This window comes from Oryx dammah, unplaced genomic scaffold, assembly GCF_014754425.2.
Source record: "Oryx dammah isolate SB20612 unplaced genomic scaffold, SCBI_Odam_1.1 HiC_scaffold_27, whole genome shotgun sequence".
NCBI lineage: Eukaryota > Metazoa > Chordata > Mammalia > Artiodactyla > Bovidae > Oryx > Oryx dammah.
The window spans coordinates 16,076,878-16,096,961 of record NW_024070211.1 but is presented as its reverse complement, the minus strand read 5'-3'; the positions used below and the strand labels follow the sequence as shown (position 1 = coordinate 16,096,961).

The window sequence follows — 20,084 nt, the reverse complement described above, 5'->3', positions numbered from 1 at the left end:
AACCCCTTCTGCCGGGAAGAGTGTTATTCTTCCCAGTTAAAGGGATCCCGGATGAGCCCCCAAATGTTATGCCCAGAGTCCAAGTCCCTAAAACTGAGAGAATAAGACGTCCACAGCAATGCAAAAGCATAAAAGGGTTTGTTGCTAACTCGAGTTAGGGCCCAGGTCTCATCCAGCACAGTGGAATCCGACAAGAGCCCCGAGCTCTGAATCACATATACTTTTATACAGACAGTTCTTTGTTTCTGTAACAGCATAGCTGATTGGTTAAACCGTGCGCGCGCGGGACTTTTAAACCTCGCATCTCTATCTCGATTGGCTCAGGTCTGGCGCGGGCGGGGGGCTACGGGGATTTTTCTGACTGGTGTAGCTACACTGCCTGCGGGAGTTCCCAGTGCCTCAGCTTTCCTAGAGACTAAACCTCAGGCCTAGCCTGCCCCTTAGAGCCTGTCCTGGCTCCAGTTTGGTCCTAACAGAATAATTCATAGCAGTTTCTTTTTAATTGTATAAAACTGGTAACATATATCTAAATATTAATTTTTCTTCCTAGTATGCTTTATATCACATCTTTTATTTTATTTGGCTCAGTTTATTGCCACTTGAGATTTTGGTGTCTTCTTCAGTGAGAGGTATTAAAGCAGAGTGATTAACAGAGTGGGCTTTTAGGCGAGGCTACTTGGGTTTGCAGCTCATCTTTGCCACTTGCCTGTATAACCTTGGGTGAGTTATATAACCTCTCTGTGCTTCAAATGCCTCATCTATAGATTGGAAATAATCATAGTACCTACTTCATACGTACTTCCTAGGTTTGTCATAGGATTAAATGTGAATATATGTAAACATCTTAGAATAATTCTTGACCCATGATAGCAGCTCAAGTTTTTATTATTAATTTTTCCAGAAATGTGGGAAGTACTACCTTTTCTCAGAGCTTTGTTGAGGCATAAGTTAAATTCTTTTTTGTTATCTGATAGGGCTGTAGTAATTGAGTAAGACCTACGTGTCAGGGATTTGTAGGGTGCATGGACATTAGTGATGATCAAGATGGACATGGTTGTTGCTCTCGTAGAGTTTTTAGTCTGGTGGGGATGGCAGCTAGAAAGAGACAGATGCTACTCACACTTACATGAATTTAAGGATGATTTTGACTGATTGAAGTTAAGTGCAGAGGGTGAATTATGCTAGTCCGGATCTACCCCTCCACCCTGCCCCAGCTCTCATCCCTCTGCTGTGATGTGCTTAGTCGCTCAGTTATGTCTGACTCTTTGCGACCCCCTGGACTGTAGCCCGCCAGGCTCCTCTGTCCATGGGGGTTCTGCAGATGAGGATACTGGAGTGGGTTGCTCTGCCCTCCTCCAGGGGAACTCCCATCCCTAATTGCTGCCAGTTGTGCAGTCTCCTTCCTTGATTCCTTGAAAGCGCCAACTAAGGGTTGGCTCCAGATCCTAGGAATATAGATTGATTTAGGTCATTTCCTCTTTTCTTGAAAGCGTCATCTAGCAGTGTTGACCAGGTTTAAGATGACAGGAAGAGTACATTACAGTCTGGTCCAACCAGAGGAAGTATTTCTGGAGGTCATTAGAGAGCTCTGTAGGCAGCTTTATAGCAAACAGGCAGCTGTATAGTAAAGGTAAACCAGAGAAGGAACAAGAAAGATGAAGTCTCCCAGCTGTTCCATTCCTGATATTTACCTTAGAAGAATAAAGGTATTTGTTCATATAAAGATTTATATATAAAAGTTCACAGCAGCTTTTTTAGTGATAGCCCCGGACAGATTGGAAACCACCCAAATGTCCATAAGCAGGTCAACCAATTTTGTTATATCCATTCAATGGAATACAACTTAGCTGGTAAAAAAAAATAATAATATGGTATTGATTGATATATGTAATACTTAACATGGGTGAATCTCAAAATAGTTGTGATGGGTGAAAGAAGCTAGACAGTACCTGCTTTATGATTCCTTTATATGACTAGAAAATGCAGACTAATTTATAGTGACAAAAGGCAAATCATTGGTTGCCTGAAGTGGGAGCAGGAGAGATGGATTACCTCGGGGCCCCAAAGAGACTTTGGGGGGCTATAGGCATGTTCATTTTCGTGATGGGATAGTTTCATAATTGTGTATGTTAAGACCAATCAATTTGTGTACTTTAAATATATGTAGTTTATTGAATGTCAGTTATACCTCAATAAAGCTGTAAAAAATCCTGAAAATGAAGAAACCAATGAATGAAATGAGATATTTGGACAAATGAGTCTGGAGCTTCAAGAACAGCTTGAAGCTCGAGATGTCAATTTGGGAGTCATCAGCCATATAGTGAATGAGGTCTCCTAGCAAGTGTAGCCAGAGAAGGCAGCTGAATACTGTGTTTTGGGGAAAGCAAACATTTAGAGGTCAGCAGGAGGATCTTTAGAGGTCCTGGAGAGAGACTCTGTTCCTGATAAAGTGGAGTGTGAACCATGATGGTTAAATTCCACCTCTGCCTGGTTTAGAGAAAAGGCCGCTGCATTCTGAGGGTGCAAGGGGCAGAGGTCTAAGTGAAATGGTATCAACACACTCAGGTGCTCATAGTCCATATAACCTGCTTGAATCTGGGGAGGCATTTTTTGATCTACCTTGCTTGATGACTTTTTCAGCCCTCTTGCTGGCAAGAGGAAGCTTCATGGAAGAAGTCAATATACCTTTAGCCCTTAAGCATGGAGGAGGAAGATGTTTAGTGAAATCTGTTCTCAGGATTAAGCATAGGAAGCCAAGTCCAAAGAGGGGCAGAGTCAGGATCTTTTGAAGTCCTATTAGCTGTCATTTGTAATGTTCCTTCTTTTGTATTTCCACAGTATAAAAATTGCTTTTCAGTTAGCAGTTGCTGTTGTTTAGTTGCTAAACACGTCAACTCTTTTGGGACTCCACGGATTGTAGCCCACAAGGCTCCTCTGTCCATGGGATTCTTCAGGCAAAAATACTGGAGTGGGTTGCCATTTCTTTCTCCGGGGGAATCTTCCTGACCCAGGGATCGAACCTGCATCTCCTGCCTTGCAGGCAGACTCTTTACCACTGAGCCACCAGGGAAGCATGCATTTCTTCAAATGCTAGTGCTCCTTGTTTATCCTTTATGTTGTCCACTCTTAATCTCTTTAATAGCAGTCTTGTAGTGAGAAATATTGCAGAGACTAGAGTGGACCATGGCATCTTTCAAGTCAAAAGAAAAGTAGGCTGAGTCCCTAAATCTTGGGTGCTAAGTATTGGCTGAGACCCCAGAAATTGTGCTAGAGCTTAATTGTAGAAAAGCCTCTGATGATTTTCTTACCAATGCCTAAGACTTGTGAATCAGCACAGAAAGAGGAACTTTGGAGCTCTCTTGGCCCTGGAGGCTGCCTTCAGAGTTACTGGAAGGTAGGCCAGGCAGCTCATCAAGAATTACGACAGTCACTGCCCCGTGTGGAAATGCTTTCTAGGCAGATGGGTAGAGGGGAGTCTGGAGAGAAGTGGTATTCATGAAGGAGGTTTGCAGAGCAAAGCTAAGAGTAGCTGTTTGAGAAAGATGAATGCAAGACTATCTCATTAGAATTGAGGCCAATCCTATAGGCCAGTACTTGTCTCTAAGCTGCAAATGATTCAGCCCAGGGATTTTGTTAAAGTGCAGATTCTAATTCAGTAGATCTGAAGTGGTGCCCCAAATTGTTCAAGGCTCCAGTCAACATTGGTGCTGCTGGTTCTGGAACCACACTGAGTAACACGGCTATACTATGTGACTCAAGAGGGAAAAAGAACGAAGAAGTTAGGGAGCTGGGGCTGAACTCTCTGGACCTAGGATCTGAGACTTGATTGGCAGAAAGATAGCTGAGGGAAGAAATGTGAACATTAACACCTTGTGGCTGGGCCATGACCTCCCCCTGGGATGCTGGATCCTTTATTAATGATATCCTTTTGAGCAGAGATTGGCATGGATACAGATAAAGGTCTAGACTGGCAAGGGGGCCCCTACCCTTGGAGTTGCTGCTTAAAGTAGAGTCGGGGCAATGACGGGGTCTTTCAGCCTCGGTATGTGTGTAGGCCCTCTTGGGCTTTCAGAAGATTTGAAGTGTAGAGGATGGCTCAGGGTTCCTTACTTGTTCCATTTCTTTGGAGTTCCTAAGGGTCTTCACAGCTGCTGCTTGACAACTGCTTTTTATATTAAAGTCAGCCCTGTCTGCCTACCAGTGTAGGAGACGCAAGAGATGCAGGTTTGTCTCTTGGGTTAGGAAGATCCCCCTGGAGTAGGAAATGGCAATCTGCTCCAGTATTCTTGCTTGGAAAATTCCAGGGACAGAAGCCTGGCTCCAGTCCTTGGGGTTGCAAAAGGGTCAGACACAGCTGAACGACTGAGCACACACACACTAAGTGCAAGTATTTTACAACTTCCCCTACTGAAGAGGGGAGCTCTGTTGGCCTTAGCCCACCTGCGACAATTGTTGGTGACAGGGTCAAATGAGAGAGAAGAGAATATTCAGACTGTCATCAAGAATCCCTGACATGTAGAATATAAACATCTCACAGCATACTGGCCAATTGTATTACAGGTTTGTTAGTACAAAAGCATATTGTTATCAAAGGAATCTGTAGTCAATGGTGTGAGCAAATGCGAATTAATTGGATTATTCATCTTTGCTTCTTTATGCTTGTGTGCAAACCCCTCTTGGGTATGTAAACAACAGTTCTTTTCGCTGTAGTAGTAAATAGTCAATTTATTTCACAGCATGTTTTTTGGCAAAATAGATAGCTGTGAAAGTATCAAGCTGTGGAGCAGTAATAAGAAATAATTTGCTCTTATATAACAATTTTAATTTCAGAATTCTTCTACGCTTTTGGTATGTATCTGTATTTTTTATTACAGAAATCTGATGAAGGATAGTTGAGGCAAATGATAGTTTCTTCACTTTGTCAACTGGGAAGTTTAGTGACTTGTTTGAGAACTTGGGAGTTTTGGGAACCAAAGGTAGACTACATCTCTCTTGACGTAGCTTATTGCTTGTTGCTTTCCTTATGCTTGTTTTTTTTTTTTAAAGTGCAGGTATGTGTGTGGATTTTTATAGGCTGAGGGTCTGTAGCTTTCCTCAGGTTTTTAAGGTGGATGGTCATATCCCCAAATGGTTAGAACCATTGATCTTGATGATTCTGCCTGGAACAGTGCAGGGTACCTGATGGCTTCTTACCCTCCACCCATCCTGCCCTGTGCTAGACGCTGGAGGTACATGCTCGAACAGGTCACATGCTTTGCTCTTAAGATGCTTGTAGGCTGGTTGGAAAAGGGATGGGAACAACTGTAGTATAGTTTGTACGATGGAGAAATACATGTTGTTGTGGGAGCACTAAACTCGAGATAAATGGGGACGATTTCATAGAGGAGGTTTCATTTGGACTATGGTTTGAAAGATGGGAATGGAGAAGGAGAGAGGTTTGGCTTTTTTTCTCTGGGGGAGGGGCCGTGGAATGAGAATGACTGGCTGAGAATTAATTTGGTAGCAGAGGGCTGTGAAAATTTCCACTTCCAGGGAGGAACACATGAAGTAAGGCTCTGTCTTCCTGCCATGCAGTTGGCTAAGTGCTGCAGCCCCTCAACCAACGTTCTTAGACACTGGGAAGAGGAGGGAATTTGTAACTGTTATCAAGATTTCCCCCGTCCAGGAAGACTAATGTCCTTACCCCCCAATTTACTGAAGCTCACAGAATCGTGCTCTTTGCTCTGTAAACTCTTCCGATTGCCATTTATTTGATCTTTGCCTCTTCCATTTCCTTTCCTTTTCCCCATCAAGTTCATCTTCCATAATCATAAACAACCTTGCCCTTCATCCTTTTTAAACTCTAATAAATTAATCGTCTTATTTTACTTCTCTTAACAATCTAATACAGTGCATTGCAAATAAGTTTATATAAACTCTGTGGCTGCTGCTGCTTGCTAACTTTTTAGTATTGACTGTGTACCAGGAACGTGTTTAGTGCCTCACACTATTCTTGAGTCGGCCCGTTTGTCTATCTCAGTTTCATAAATGAGAAACCTGAGGTTTAGCTTAAACATCTTACTAATTTAGGTAATGTATAACCAGGGAGTGATGGAGTTGGAATTGAGTCACATCTCTTCAATTCATGATTCCATTGTTATTTGTTATTCCGTAGATACAAAGGAGAGAGTTATTTGATCTGTAGATATGACGGTGTCATAAAAATCAACATAAATCCAGAAAACAATAATACATACTTCAGCATAAGGCAATATCCTGAGTTACCATCATGGGTAAAGAATTGACTTTATCATTTGAGATGCCCAAAGGCCTAGTATTATTCTTATATGATAAAGAATTTAGAAACAGTTAATTAGAATTTGAGTGAGTTGAGTGTTTGTATCCTGAAACTAGAGAGATATGATAGCTGCCCAGGGCATTATGGAGGCAGGTGTTAGGAATGTATCTTACCAGACATCTGCCCCACATAGTAGATAAGAAACTGAGCGAGTTCACCCAATTATAAAGTCAAACCAAGAGATACAACCTGCTGGACAAGAATAGAATCAAAGAGGTTACAGACACCGATGCCATTCTGGCTGTTGGCACGAAGTCTCAAATTCATGGGGCATGTGACACAGGTATTCCGAAGGCAGGTAGGCATTTGTCATGTAGGGAGTATGTCCTTCTGGGACTTTGGGACAGGGTTCTAACTCTAAAGATGTGGAACCATCTTATTACAAGAAGACTGGTAGATGCAGCCACTAGGCTGGAAGTCAAGGGTAGTGTATAATCCCTAAGCTAGGACAATTGGTTAGAGCAATACTGGGGACGAGAACCAATGCAGAAGACCAACCTTGAAAACCAGAGTTCTGGGTCTTTTTTGACTGTACCAAAGGAGATTTGGGAGCCCAGAACTCAGCTGTGGTATCTTGGATCTGGGAGTTGTGTTCAAGCTAAGTCCTCTATAGGAGGAGCCAGGGTTGTTTAAATATTAACTTCTTTGCTTGATTGGGAACTAGGGTGAGCAGATTAGTTGATGCAGCCATAGTGAGTGGCCCAGAGAAAATCAGAGTAAAGGAGGCTGAAAGAGCATATTACAATTAAATCAGATGAAACTGCAACAGAAGTTGACTGGCTAATGAGTCAGGGGTGGATTCCAAGTGAAATTTCTTCTTTTTGGAACTTAGCTTCTTTATTCTTTTGTCTGAATATTTAAAATATAGTAAGATAGACTGGAATAGATTTGGTATATTGATGCCCCCCTGGAAAACTATAATGTTACTCATTTATCACCTAGGTATTTATTGAATACCTGTATTGTACTGAGAAGGTAGAGTGAGAATAAATCAACCAAGCACTTTGTTCAGTTCAGTTCAGTCGCTCAGTTGTGTCCAACTCTTTGCGACCCCATGAATCGCAGCACACCCAGGCCTCCCTGTCCATCACCAACTCCCGGAGTTCACTCAGACTCACGTCCATCGAGTCCGTGATGCCATCCAGCCATCTCATCCTCTGTCGTCCCCTTCTCCTCCTGCCCCCAATCCCTCCCAGCATCAGAGTCTTTTCCAATGAGTCAACTCTTCACATGAGGTGGCCAAAGTACTGGAGTTTCAGCTTTAGCATCATTCCTTCCAAAGAAATCCCAGGGTTGATCTCCTTCAGAATGGACTGGTTGGATCTCCTTGCAGTCCAAGGGACTCTGAAGAGTCTTCTCCAACACCACACTTCAAAAGCATCAATTCTTCAGCGCTCAGCCTTCTTCACAGTCCAACTCTCACATCCATACATGACTACTGGAAAAACCATAGCCTTGACTAGATGGACCTTAGTCGGCAAAGTAATGTCTCTGCTTTTGAATATACTATCTAGGTTGGTCATAACTTTTCTTCCAAGGAGTAAGCGCACTTTGTTAGCCAAGTCTAAATTTCTCTTGGGACAGGATTATTTCATTTAGTTTACAACAGAGCAAAGTTAATACATGAATTAAGAAGGATGGAAAAACAGGGACAGTTATTTGATGTTTTCTAGCATGTCTTTTATACAGTTGAAATAAGAAAGAAAACTTATTTTTATTCAGAATGCTTATACTTCAACAAGGAAATAATAGAAGTATGGATGGGTATTTTGGAAGAGATTGGCACAGAAAGAACTTGAGCTTGAAAGAATCAAGGAAGTGCTGATAGGAATAACTACTCTTGTTCTACATTAAACAAACAAAAAAAAAATCAAAGTGCACATTTAATCCCTAATTTTCAATGGCTGTTCCAAATCTTCTTAGGGTCACATGAAATTGGTCTAGTACAGTAAATTGTTTCCTTTGACAACTAACTTTTCCTTCAAGTGATTGTTTTTAAGTTTTGTCTTCCAAGTTCTTCTTTAAATATGCACCCATCATACTAGATTATATTTAATCCAGTCTCTTATATAACCACTATCATTTTGGATTGTTCTCAATTCCAGTGGAATTAGGATTTCTTAGAACTGTTTGGTTTCTTGGCTGGTGTGGCAGGCCCAAAAAAGACTTGGAAGTTACTTCATCTTGAAGGGCAAGGTCTCCGGAGCCTCCACCCATAACAGTATGGTAGGTAAGGTATATCTACTACCATGATCAGATTTTCCCCAAATTGTTATATACACAAACCTATTTTTAACAATCTTCTTTTCTTCTTCTTTATTGCCAGCTTTCGGATCAAATACTTCAGGTTCTTGCCTGCTTTAAACATGCCTTCACATCTCTATAATTCAAATTGAAATGTCTAAAATGAGGAATGTATCATTTAAGGATAGAGTCACTTATTTGTGCTGGGAAACGCCCAATTAATATTTTAGGATTATTTGCTAGAAAACTAATTCATTCCTCCTTAGATCCATAGAGATGGTTTGGTGAATTCACATTCATTGTGAGGAATGAGTTAATGTAGATAAAGTACTTAAAGCAATATCGGCACATTATAAATGCACAAGAAATGTCAGATATTATTATTATTCTTTGAAACGAGGACTGAGGGTTATAGTTTGGCTAAGATCATGTAATGACTCAAGTTTACTATTCCTAGCTCTTGAATTTACCAGTGATAACATTTACTTATAGCAGACATAAAATGCTCCTACAAAGTGTTGACATAAAATGTTAGTATTTCAGTATACATTCCTTTGAGGAAATTGCTGGATAATTGGATGGTAGGCAAGATTATGCAATGACGTGGTTTATTTCTTACTCATGCCCTTTGCCCATCACTGTCATCTAGGGTTGTGTTTTGCCTGATCATCACTCCAGAGTCCAGGCTGAATGAAACAACTGCTGTCAGGAGGAGTCCTCTTTTCTTTGGCAGAAGGAAACAGAGCCTCGGAGGGGCCATATTTAAAATGCCTTTGTCCTGAAGCAGCTTGTCAGTTCTGTTCACAGCTCATTGGCCAGAATGAGTCACCTGACTCTGCTCAACCACAGGAGGGCCAAAAAGTACAGTTCTCCAAAGTGTTTGCAATTTGGGGTGGCAGGATATATCTGGTGAACTGCACTGATAACTGTCATGCTGGAATAATTAGATTCATTATACGTGGCATTCCTGGCTAACCATCTGAAAAACGTATGCCACTGGTCATTAGGGAAATCAGGCAAAAATTTCTACATCACTTACTATAAATTCATCCCCACTAATGAAAAAAGAATTCAGAAATACCTGAAAATGATCTAGATGGGCTTTAAGATCACCCTTAATTATGTAATTCTTGCCTTAAAGTACAATGTGTAGTACAAAGTAAATTTATTAATCTTTGAATTAAGCTCATGATATAATTTTTGTAATGAAAGGCAAGGAAATTTTAAGGCATTTATTTGGTAATATTTATAAACCATAAAGGGCTTCCTGGTGGCTCGGACGGTAAAGAATCTGCCCACAGTATGGGAGACCTTGGTTCAATCCCTGGGTTGGGAAGATCTCTGGGAGAAGGGAATGGCAACCCACTCCAGAATTCTTGCCTGGAGAATTCCGTGGACAGAGGAGCCTGGTGGACTACAGTTCATGGGATCGCAAAGAGTTGGACACGACTGAGTGACTGACACACACACACACACACACACACACACACAAAGAATTTATTGTTATTATTAGTAGTATTTTGATATTATTGCTTGCTACTGCTACTGTTAAAAATTTACATTTTTCATTTAAATTTTGTTAAAATTTTCATTTTTAAACAATATTTCAATAGGCATGTATTACCCTACCTTTTATAGAAACTAGTCATGATTTAGGACATAGTTGTTTTATGAATTTAGGCAACTAGGGAGAGGAATGTGGTAGATTTGGAAACACCTACTATTTTAGTATTTTAGAGCTTAAAATGCAAGATAGAGATATACAGTGGCAGGAGATGAGGCTGGGCTGGTAAATGGCAGGTCAGGAGAGCCACGTCATGACATGTCTACAGACTGTGTAAAAGAGTTCTGCTGTTGCCCTGTAGGTATTGGGGAGCCATTCAGGGATTTTGAGGAGAAGTGATGTAGTCAGATTTGAATAGTAGAATATCATTTTGGTGGTAGGGTGGAGGATTTAAAGGAAAGGAGTAAAATTGGTGGGAGACTGATAACAAAGTTATTAACATTTAAGAGTCTCAGTGAGAGACGGTAAGAGTCACAGAGGCCATGAGGGTTGTAAGGAGACGAATTCAAGCCTGTTTAGTAAGATAGAACACGGCAGTTGGATGCAGTAGGCAAGAGAGAAGGAAGAAGCTAGGAGGACTCCTGCTTTTCAGGCTTGGGTAATTCAGAGGATAATGGTACCATGTGCTAAGTTAGGAAGGGGAGCAGGGACAGATGATGGGTTTGTTTGGATATGGTGAGTTTGTGAGGCCTGGGGACGTATAGGTATGTAGAGCTAGGAGACAGTTGGATATTAGAATTTGGAGTTCACAGGTGAGACCTTGGCTAGAGGTAGAGATTTGGGTAACCTCAATGACACTTGAATAAATTCCCTGGGGTTGATTTATGGAGAGATAAGGCCACTGAGAATGGAGTCTGAGGAACACCAACACTTCATGGCCGTGGAGAGGAAGAAAGATGTAGGAGACTGAGAAATGGTGTCCAGAGAGGAAGGAGGAAAACCAGGAGAGAATGTTAGGCTGGGAGCCTAAACAAGGGACATTTGAATGAGGAGAAGTAGTCCACAGTGCCCTGTTGCTGATAGACCCAGTGAGAAATTTTAATGAGAAGTTAGATTTTGCTAATATGGAGCCATCTGTGGCACAGATCAGAGCAGTTGCAGTAGGGAAGAAAAGGCAGAAACCAAATCACAAAGAGCAAAGGACAGCACAAAGAAGGCTGAGAAAAGGTAGTAGTTCAAGGAAAGAGACGCAAAGATGATGGTTACCTTTGTTTTCATATGAGAAAGAAAAACTTGACTTAAATGTAGTATCTTAAGTCAGATTTCCTAGAGGCAGAGCTTGAGATAGAAAATGTTGCCCAAGTTGTCTATTTTTAATGAAAGATTTCTGAAATATGCCAAATTACTTAAAATTTAATCAGTCAAATCATGACAGATTAAAAGTTCAGATTTGAGAACAGTGTACAGAGAATGAACTAGATTTAATGCTAAAAGAAGTTGGGACTGGCTGGTAAGAGAATGAACTGATAATGCAGAGCACAGAACCAAGGGTAGGACAGGGACATGCTCTAAAGAAAACCAGATCAGATTTAGAAGCAAATGGCCTGTGAACAGTTGATGTCCCTATGGTAGCTTGGGGGTCATAGGCACCTTTTAGGGTAGGAATTGGCAAACTTCTAAAAAAAGACAAGATAGTAAAATGTTTGAGGCATTGTGGGCCACATGGTTCTGCTACAACTTCTCACCTCTGCCATTGTAGCGCAAAAGCAGCTATGGTCCAGAAAAACTTCGTTTTCAAAGCAGCTGGATGTGGCCGGTCAGCGGTGGTCTGCTGATCCTCGTTTTGGGGGTGCATTAGACCTTGTGAAGCACCTTGTTCCTGCCCAACTGACCGAGAAACTAGGAGCCTTCACAGACTCCTGCCTCTCCTCTTAAATGGCATGACAGCTATGCTGGGAAGAGTTTTCCTGTTTTGATTCCATTGCAGTATTTCAAGCTTTTAGTTCTTGAATCTTTTGATTTTGAATTGGAAAATGTTAGAGTCCCTAGGGAAGAATGGATTTGTGTGTATATATATATATATGTGTATATATATATATATATATGGCTGAGTCCCTTCACTGTTCACCTGAAACTATCACAATATTGTTAATTGGCTGTACCCCAATAAAAAATGAAAAAGTTTTTTTAAAAAGAAAATGTTAAGAGTCTCTATCTCTGTGAGTTCTTGGAGATTAGCTTGCTTGGATTCTGTGTTTTGTTTTGATTTGTTTTCCTTATAGTTTTCTCTTGAACAATAGATGTGAACATTATAGTGGCAAAATTAACCTTAACTTTGTTTCCTTACTGCTGCTTATTCCAGCTTCATTCGATTTCTCATCCAGTGTCCCTGGGCTCTACCCTTACACTTCAGGCCTTTTTGCCATTTACTTGAGCAATAGGTAGTATGCATCTGTGCTTGAAGTGATCAGAGAGAAGATAAGCAATTTTCCGCTCAGTCCGTGTAAAGTACCAAACGAGGCCTATTTGTGTTGCAGGAAAAATTGTCAGTGGCACGGTTAGAGGAGGCCTATAGTAGATCAGCTGAAGGTCAGTGCTTGAAGCAGTTGACAAAGATAAGTTAAGGGATGAGTATAAGGCTTCAAATGGGAAGTGAGCTCATGGTCAGGAACCAAGATTTCTAGCAGGTTGGAATATAGAATGAATGGTAGAGATAAACGGTTTAAAATACAGACTGTCAGCAGGGTCAGGGTAGGGCTTGTCCACTAATGCAACTCCTCTATTACCTCTTTGCTGCGTACTTACTGTGAGTCAGGCATCACGCTGTGCCTTAGAAATGCAGTATAGAATGAGATCGGTGGGATCTGCTTCTGCATCTAAACCAAAGACCATGGAAAATGACTTGAATTTTCTCAGTTCTCCCAAAGATGATACTTAAATAGTGCCATTCTAAATTCAAAGTAGAGAAGGTAACTCATTATGTGTAATGGTTGCCTCAGTGTATATGGGCTTAATTTTCTTGAGAAACCTGGGTTGAGAAGGTCAGTCTAGTAGAGCAGCATTGAGTGCTGAGGGCAGTATATAGTAAATCCTGGAGTGCAGTGGGCCTACAAAATAAGGGTATTCTGTTAGGCTGCAGAGGGTCTGGGAATGCTTTCTGGGGGACATGAGGTCTGAATGGAAAGTAAGCTTTAACTCCATGAAGAATAAGGAAGAGAGATTGGATGGAAAGGAGAGCCTGCTGCTGCTGCTAAGTCGCTTCAGTTGTGTCCAACCCTGTGCGACCCCATAGACGGCAGCCCACCAGGCTCCCCTGTCCCTGGGATTCTCCAGGCAAGAGTACTGGAGTGGGTTGCCATTTCCTTCTCCAATGCATGAAAGTGAAAAGTGAAAGTGAAGTTGCTCAGTCATGCCGACTCTTAGCAACCCCATGGACTGCAGCCTACCAGACTCCTCCGTCCATGGGATTTTCCAGGCAAGAGTGGGTTGCCATTGCCTTCTCCGAAAGGAGAGCCTAGCCTGCTCTAAATCCTAAAAGTTGTTTATTAGCTGGAATGGAGGCCGGGAGGAGAAAAGTAGTGCCTGGAGATAAGTCCTTGTCACCCTTGTTGTGGGCTCCTCCTCACTGGGCACTGGCCAAGGCTGGTTGTAGACTCTAAGACCCTGATCTGTGAGTGTTAAGATGAGCTGGGTACTGTGGCAGTTCTTGGTGCATGGTTATGTCTTTTCCTGGAACTGCTGGTAGAATGAGTTTTGTAATACACTATGATGGAGTTGTCAGCCCATAAACATTGTAGTCTCAGATACTTTGAGGTAAGGTTGGGTTGTCTTTTGACAGTAAAGAGTTTGGTTCTTGGCAGCCTGGGTGCATTGTTTTGGGGCCTTCTGTCTCTCCTCTTCAATATACACTCAGTGTTGGGTGTGGTATTCCTTTCGGGGTAATCTGGATCTTTGCAACTCAGAGTGAGGGATGTGTACCAGCAACATTACAGACTCTCGGGCTCTACCCCAAGACCCACTTGGGAGTCTCCCGAGTGATTTGTGTGAACATTGAATTTTGTGAAGCACTGATGTGGATGATTAAAGAATTAACTCTTCGGTTTTTGTTTTTAAATTACTTTGGCTCTATAGAGGAGGGAGGAAGAGATATATGACACTATTATAGGAGAGTCACAAATTCAGTGTAACTTGTTGGGGCTTCAGAAATTTGAAGTAATGTTTGCCATGTTTTAGCAGAATTAGACTTTGGACTTCCCCTTACTCCCTGCTGTTTCCTCAGTTAGCTCTAGCAAATGAAGGATAGAGAGATTATTCTTGTAGCTGTAGTTAGAAAAAGTCTACTAATTAGTTCATTGAAAAAAGATTTCAGTCTATATCTTGAGTTGTTTTTATGCCAGTGAGTTTTCTGTAGCGCCCTTTCTCCCTCATTTTTGGAGTTTAGAGGGGAGCATGGGACAGTTTTGCCTAAGGAAATTGGTTAAAATTTCTTAGAACAAATGACATTTGAATTTTAGTTTAAAAGGAGAGTTTGCCAAAAGAAAATTCAGGCAAGAAGAGAATCTTTTAGGCAAAGGAACTATATGTTTGAATGAATATAAGCATATAATTCCTCCCAGGTCTAATCTGGTAGGGGCAAGCATTGTGTCCTATTTATGTGTATATTCATGGCATCTTGGGAAGAACATGAGCTTTTTGAGTCAGACTGGGACCTGCATTCTAGTGTGTATGTGCTCAGTTGTGTCTGATTCTCTGCGACCCCATGGATTTTGGCCTGCCAAGCTCCTCTGTCCATGGGATTTTCTAGGCAAGAATACTGGAGTGGGTTGCCATTGCTTCCTCCAGGGGAGTCGAGCCCTAGTCTCCTTTGTCTCCTGCATTGCAGGCAGATTCTTCACCCCTGAGCCACCTGGGAATACTAGAGTGGGCTGCTGTTTCCTCCTCCAGGGGATCTTCTGACCCAGGGATTGAACCCAAGCCTCCTGAGTCTTCTACATTGGCAGGTGGATCTTTACCACTGTGTCGCCTGGGAAGCCCCTGCATGCTAGGCCCTTTGCTTATTGACCCTGAGGTTCGGAGGCCTCATTTATAAATATGATTTATACTTAAGTTTTTTGGTAAGGATTAATGAGCTACGGTCACCTAAAGTAGTGTCTGGGAGGTAAGTGCTTTAAAAAGTTCTTTCATTTCTTTCCCTTGTATCTAGTTTCCCAGTAACAGACATACAGTAGGTACGGGATAAATACTTGAACAATTTTAGTGTTTCCAAACAACATGAGAAAAATGACTGATTTTGTTTCTTTTGATGTAAAATTTTATAACTAAAAAGCACAGGGTGAGTTCACTAAATTTAGTAGTCTTACAAAGCAAAAATTTGTTTTCTTAAGAATGAAGTTTAATTGTAGGAGAAAACAGCACTGGATCAAGTCAGGTTTGCTGGGTGTTTGAATATGGGAGCCGGATGTGATTTATACCCTCTGAATATCCAAGATGGACTGTGTTGATTGTAAATGTTTTCTATAATGTTTCTTCACTACGGATGATTTTTTATTTATTTTTATCTTACCTTCCTTTGGTTTGAAGAGTTGAATAAGTATGGTTGTAGAATAAATTGTTCCAGGATAATCGTTTTCTCCCCAAGGCCCCAAGGGATGCAGCTCACCTACTTCTCAGTATTAGCTCAGACTGGAGTCATCCAGCCCTTTGTTCCAATTACATTCTTACTCCTTTGAGTGACATGAAAGCTGTTCATGACCTGCCCTCTGCCCTCTTGGGCAGCCTTAAGTGTACCCTTAGACTTTAGACACGGTAGACTGGAGGTCTTTAAATAAGTACCATGCAGCTGCATGCCTGCATATTCTTTTCACACATATTGTTTGCTTTGCTTGCAGTTCTCTGCCTGTATCTCTCCCTCTCTCCCCAACTCATCTTTCAAGACTGGGTTCACAGGTTTTTGCTGCTGGGAATGTTTCCTTTCCACAGTTGTTACCCAAGGTTGCTGTTTTATTGAATTGAAAAATCTTCAGATTTTTTAAATCCTTATTATGGAGCCTTTGTATTATTTTAGTTCACATTCCAGTGGTATTTGATGTTTTCTTTTGGTTTTTATTTATTTTGCTTATTATGAATGATTCCAATTATATGGTGATGTTAAAATTCGCAGCTACCATTTATTGAGTCCTGTTCTGTAACAAGCACTCCAATAGGGCCTTTGTAAACGTTGTATATTGCAAATATAAATTACTTTGTAAGGTGGGCTGAACTGTAGTATTTATTTTTCATTATTCATGTAGGGCAATGTGTGGCAACAGATGAAAAGTCAGTCCCTAAATCAGAAAATTCTCGAATTTAGGTTTTTGTTCATACTTCTATCTTCAAGGTATTTCTGTTAAGGCTGAAAAAACTTAGAAGATAGGTTGGTATCAGTTTTATTATTAAATTATTTTAAAAGTAGTTTAAAGATGTGTTTTTTTTATAATAAGCAGGCAGATACTTATATATGTATTAGTGTCTCCTTTATTCTTAATTCATTGGTGTGATGATTCATTGAGCAAATATTCTTCTGAGTGTCTGTGGTGCACCAGATAAAGGAATAATGTCACTGAATATAACAGACAATGTGCTGCCCTCATGGAACATGCAGAAAGTTTATATCATCTGTTAGGCCTGAATGGAGCCAGGGAAGCTTTTTTTCTAAACCTCTTTTTGTTTCTTTGTTTATGAACCCTAAGGAGATTTAACTAGATTTCCTAACATTTGGAAACTACTTTAACAAATGCAAAAATGAGAAGTGCTTTTTAACTGTTTTTAATTCAAAGGAAAATTCTGTTCTTTCATCAGAAAATAAATTCTCTTTAGCTGAGTTCATTTGGGGAAAGAAAAACCAGTACTGGTATTATATAGTTATGGTATGATTTTTGTCTTAGAATTAATAAATGACTTTCCTAAACTCATTCATTTTAGGGTTATTTGGCACATTTTATGAGGTGTAAAACTGATTAAAAATGAATCACCTTTCATTTTATTTTCCTTTCTTCCATTTTGCCTTGCAGCCTTCCACTGATAGCTTTTGTTTCTGAGAAGCTGCATTGGGAAAAGGAATAGCTCCCTTCCTCCTTCCTTGTTCTTTAGGCCATCATCTTGAATCCCTAATGTGAGTTGAGAAACAGAATGTGCACTTATGTCTGTATGCATTTGTTTTGCGTAAAGTTTTACTTTTAAGGATTCGTTAACAAAAGAAACCACTCCTTACATACAAATAAACAGTTTCAATTTTTATAGATTATTTGACTTAATTGCAATATACAGTCATTAAGAGAAAAGAAGTAAAAATAATAGGGAGATGTAAAAGCATATATATCACCAAATTGGGGTGACAACTATATCTAGACTTGAACAGTGCTGGGAAGTCTCACGTTAACAGCAGTCTGGAGTCCCAATTGGGAAAGGGTCGTGGGCAGTGCATCCACCCCACTGGTGAGACTTCAAATTGCAGTTTTGGGGGCTTCCACTTACAACCCCAGGCTGCAAACTGATATCATCATCATCAGTGTGTGTGCAGAAATACATCTCTGGTTTTACTTTAACTTTAAAATGCTGTTTGTTTCACCTTGTGAGCCATAAGACTTCTTAGACCCTGGGGGCTTAGCCAGACCTCCAGGGGCTCAAAAAAATTCTAAGACCCACTCCTTGTCTCATCTGAAGTACTGCTTGACTTGCTGGTAACAGTTGGTGTGCTCATGGGCAGGCACATAATCCAGGAGGTGCCAGGCAGGTCAGAGGCCTGCGCTCCTGTTTCTGAAGCCTGAACAAGGAGGAAAGGAGAGAGAGAATGAGACTCAAACAGTATATTAAAGAATAATGGCCAAGAATTTTCCAAAACTTATAAAAGACATCAGGCCCAGATTTGAGAGACTTGAAAAAGCCCAAACAGGATTTAATACAAAGCAAATCATATGTAGGCACACTATAATAAAACTTACCAAAGCCAAAGGGAAAATTCTTGAAAGGAGATAGGAAAATAAGATACCTTCAAAGGAACAACAGGGGAAATAAACACGGACTTTTCAAATGAAACTGATGAAAACCAGAGGATGATAGAATGGTATCTTTTAAAGTACAGAAAGGACATAATTGTGAACCTAGATATCTGTACTCGGGAAAAGTATTTTTCAAAAGTAAAAGAAAAATTTTGGTGTAATAGATTTCTTGAAATGTGCAACAAAATGTTCAGAAGAAAAATAGAAAATCTGAATAGTTTTATATCTAGTAAAAAATTGAATCTTTAATTCATTTTTTTAACAAGGTAAATTCCAGGGTCAAGCAGCTTTACTGATGAATGCTTCTAAATATTAAAGGATGAAAAATAGCATCAATCTTAAAAAAATTTTCAGGGGAATAGAAAAATGTTTTATGAGGCCAACATATCCTTGATATTAAAAAATGACAAAGACGGTCCAATGTAAGAAAATTACAGGAAAATCTCTCTCATTAACAGAGTTAGAAATATTAAAACAACAGGAAATTGAATCTATAGGTATATAAAAAGGATAACATATTAGGACCAAGTGGGGTTTATTCCAGGAATCAAGGTTGGTTTACTATTCAGAACTCAATTAATAGGGGAGGGGATGGTCCAAGAGTTACAGAGTTATAGTTTTGCAAGATAAATTCTGGAGATTTGCTCTGTAGCTTAAAATTTGCTAAGAGGGTTGATCTTAAGTATTTTTACCACAAAAATAAAATTAAAGTGAGTGGGAAAAAACTTGGGAGGTGATAGATACATCTGTGGTCTTCATAATGGTGGTCGTCGTTTCACTGGATGTAAACTTATCCCCAAACTTACTGACTTACATATGCTAAATATGTAGAGCTTTCTGTACGTCATTCATCATCTCAATAAAGTGGTTAAAAATAGGGGGAGAAACTCAATAAAATTAACCACATTAATAGAAGAAAAGGAAAAATCATATGATTTACCTCAGTTTTTGCAGAAAAATGGTAAAATTCAATACCCCCCCCAACCCCTTTTTGGGGGCTATCAGTCAGTTCAGTCGCTCAGTCCTGTCCACCTCTTTGCAACCCCATGAATTGCAGCACGCCAGGCCCCCCTGTCCATCACCAAATCCCAGAGTTTACTCAAACTCACATCCATCGAGTTGGTGATGCCATCCAGCCATCTCATCCTCTGTCGTCTCCTTCTCCTCCTGCCCCCAATCCCTCCCAGCATCAGAGTCTTTTCCAATGAGTCAACTCTTTGCATGAGGTGGCCACAGTATTGGAGTTTCAGCTTTAGCGTCAGTCCTTCCAAAGAACACTAAGGACTGATCTCCTTTAGAATGGACTGGTTGGATCTCCTTGCAGTCCAAGGGACTCTCAAGAGTCTTCTCCAACACCACAGTTCAAAAGCATCAATTCTTCGGCTCTACTATGCCAAAAAAAATCTTGTGAGATCTTAGTTCTTGAGATCTTGTGGGATCTCAGTTCCCCAGCCAGGGACTGAACCTGGGCCGTGGCACTGAAAGCCTAGAATCCTAACCATTAGGCTACCAGGGAACTCCCAGTACTCATTTTTTATAGAAGTTCATAGCAAACTAGTAATAGAAGAAACTCCTTTAATGTGATAAAAACTTTTAACCAAAAACCGCTATAAAACATTGTAATTAATAATGAAACTGAAAGGTTTCTTTCTGATAGTCGAGGGTATAAAACAAAAATGCTCATTATCACAACTTCTGTTCCACATTGTACCAGAAGTCATAGTCAGTGCTATAAAGCATAGTGAACAAGGCATAAGCATTGGGAAAGGAAACCAGTGGTTGTTATTTTTAGACTGCTTGATTTTATACATGAAAAAATCCAAAACAGTTAAGGCTGCTATATGCAAAGTCAGCCTGCCAAAATTATTTGTATCCCTGAATACCTATAACAAACCAATAATCATTAAAAAAATGATACCCTTTATATTAGAATATAAAAAGGAATGCCTTAGGGTAGATATAA

The 20,084-nt window shown here is 40.4% G+C and overlaps 1 protein-coding gene across 5 annotated transcripts in view; it reads left to right on the top strand.

Annotated features, from left to right (window-relative positions):
• The window catches only part of DIS3L2 (DIS3 like 3'-5' exoribonuclease 2), a 362,916-nt gene that overhangs the window by 69,322 nt on the left and 273,510 nt on the right, over nucleotides 1-20,084 (top strand). The gene's annotated exons all lie outside the window — the stretch shown is intronic.